The 2147-nt window shown below is 45.7% G+C and overlaps 1 non-coding gene across 1 annotated transcript; it reads left to right on the top strand.

The window, feature by feature from the left end:
* The first annotated feature begins 295 nt into the window (after positions 1 to 295).
* TRNAT-AGU lies at positions 296 to 369 on the top strand. Its single transcript has one exon. It is a non-coding gene; the product is annotated as a tRNA-Thr (tRNA).
* Positions 370 to 2147: the final 1778 nt, after the last annotated feature.

The following is a 2147-nucleotide window of genomic DNA, read 5'->3' as shown; positions in this document are numbered from 1 at the left end:
TAAGTCTTGGAAAGTGGTAAATCTGGAGCTGATGGAAAGGTTACCATGACACAGAGTTGAGGTGAAGCTGCTGTGACTGAAATACAGAGCACTAATCAATATCTGATCACAGCGGCTTGTGGGAGAAGTGCATGTTAGAAGCTCTCTGTCAGGTCAGCTGTGGCTTTCTGTGCACTGAGCCAGGCTGCTCAAGGTCTGCAAGTCTTGAGGGAAATGGGAAACATTTTTACTTTGGAATTTGAAGGTGTAGTCTTGGACCATCAAGTGGAGTGGATGCAAATGGGATGCTGGAGAAGGCACCATGGCTTAGTAGGCTAAAGCACCTGTCTAGTAAACAGGAGATCCTGGGTTCAACTCCCAGTAGTGCCTTGTTCTATAGCTTTTGTCTCCTCTGCTCACATTTTCCTGTGTCTTCCTAGGAAACAGAAGAGACCTCCCTTGACAATCCAAGTAATTGCTTGTGAAGGAAAAGGCTTCTTTCCAACGGAGCATTGGAGAGAATCAAATCCTCTGTCTGGTGTTGATGAAAAGGCTATTGGCATTGGCAAGGAGGTTGCTTCCGCTGCAATTTGCTGTGACAGGAGACCCTGTGTTATGCGGCCATGCAATTCGCTGGGGATATCTGTGCACAGAGCCCCTTCTAGAGGGTTCTCTGCAGGGCTTGCAGGAAATGGAGAATTACTGTCCTTTCACCTTTCATGTTATTGTTGATGAAAAATGGAGCAGTTCGGGGAGAAATCCCAGAGCGTGGCACCATGGCAGAGCTTGCCAAGAGAGCTGCTGGATAAAGAGCAGATTCAGGATCCAGCATCCAGTGCTGCCTTGCTGAACGTGCCTCTTGTCCCCTTTTGGTCAATCTTTTTTGTTAACGGAGAAGCCCGACTCTGGCTAGCCATACAAACGGGTCTTTTTGCTGACAAGTGTCAAAAGGAGGCTTTGGATAAACATGGAAACAAGGTCAATGTCACTGTAACTCATCTTGCATGTGCAGCTGTTGAAGCTACAAGGCAGAGCACTGAGCACAGTATTATCACGGCTGGTCACAGCAGGGTCTCTGTGTGGTGGGATCCGTGGGGTACAATCCCAAACTGTGGAACTGCTCTGTCCTCTTATCTCTCCAGCCTGGGCTGTGTCTTACAATGCTGCACTAGTGACAAGCAGCAAAACCCACTCCATGTGCTGTGATCATTCAGCCAACAACATGCAGCAATGCACCCCACTAAGTTGCATGAATGCTCTATAAGCCACTCCTCAATTATACATAGAGAGACACCAGCATATCTCCCCAGCCCTCAGCCTTGCACCTCAGAAATGTACCATCTTACACTGCTCAAAACCTCTTGAAAAGTGCAAGCTCATTAATTAATTCACCACTTCCTCAAAAAGAAAGTGAATATGCACCAGCCTTTTTAATCTGAGCAGCTTTCCCAAGCACTTTGGACAATTTCACAAGTAAGTATAAAACATTAAAATAAGTTTATTAACTACAGAAAGATAGATTGTAAGTGATTATAAGTGTTAGGCAGAGAGGTCAAAGTTGGTTACATAAATGAAAATAGAATCTCAGTGTGACATTCTAGACCTTTGGGGGAGCGGGCTGTAACCCCCATATTCCTCATTTTCATATAATCGTAATCTTACATATACAGCATGACTTGTAAGGTATCAGGGGAAAGGATATGATCCGCTAAAAGTCATTTCTCTATCCATCTATGTATACCATTCATGCATATGAAGTTATGAGAATTGTGCAGTATGGTTGTCACTATGCTGTAAGTTGGGGGAATCAGGCATCACCTGCATGAGGCCACACACGGGGAATTGCTCAACCTTGCTTGGAGAGATGCAGTGATGCTCACCTGACTCTGAAGAGGGCCACAAAGCCTATGGGGAAGGAAGGACATGATAAAAGGAGAGACATTCGCCATGCTTTATCTCTCTCTTCCACCTCCACCTACAGACACCACCACACCAAGTGACTGAGGAGCTGATCAAAGGGGAGACCCCGGCTGAAAAGCAACCAGCCAGCCTGTGGTGAGAAGCATCTAAGTTTGTAAGGGCACTGAAAGGGTTAAGATCAGCTTAGAATGTGTTTTGTTTTATTTCACCAAAACAGTGAGGAGTCTGGTGGCACCGTAAGGACTAAG

Source organism: Mauremys mutica, unplaced genomic scaffold (assembly GCF_020497125.1).
Source record: "Mauremys mutica isolate MM-2020 ecotype Southern unplaced genomic scaffold, ASM2049712v1 Super-Scaffold_100186, whole genome shotgun sequence".
Lineage (NCBI taxonomy): Eukaryota > Metazoa > Chordata > Testudines > Geoemydidae > Mauremys > Mauremys mutica.
This window is presented reverse-complemented; position numbering and strand designations above follow the sequence as displayed.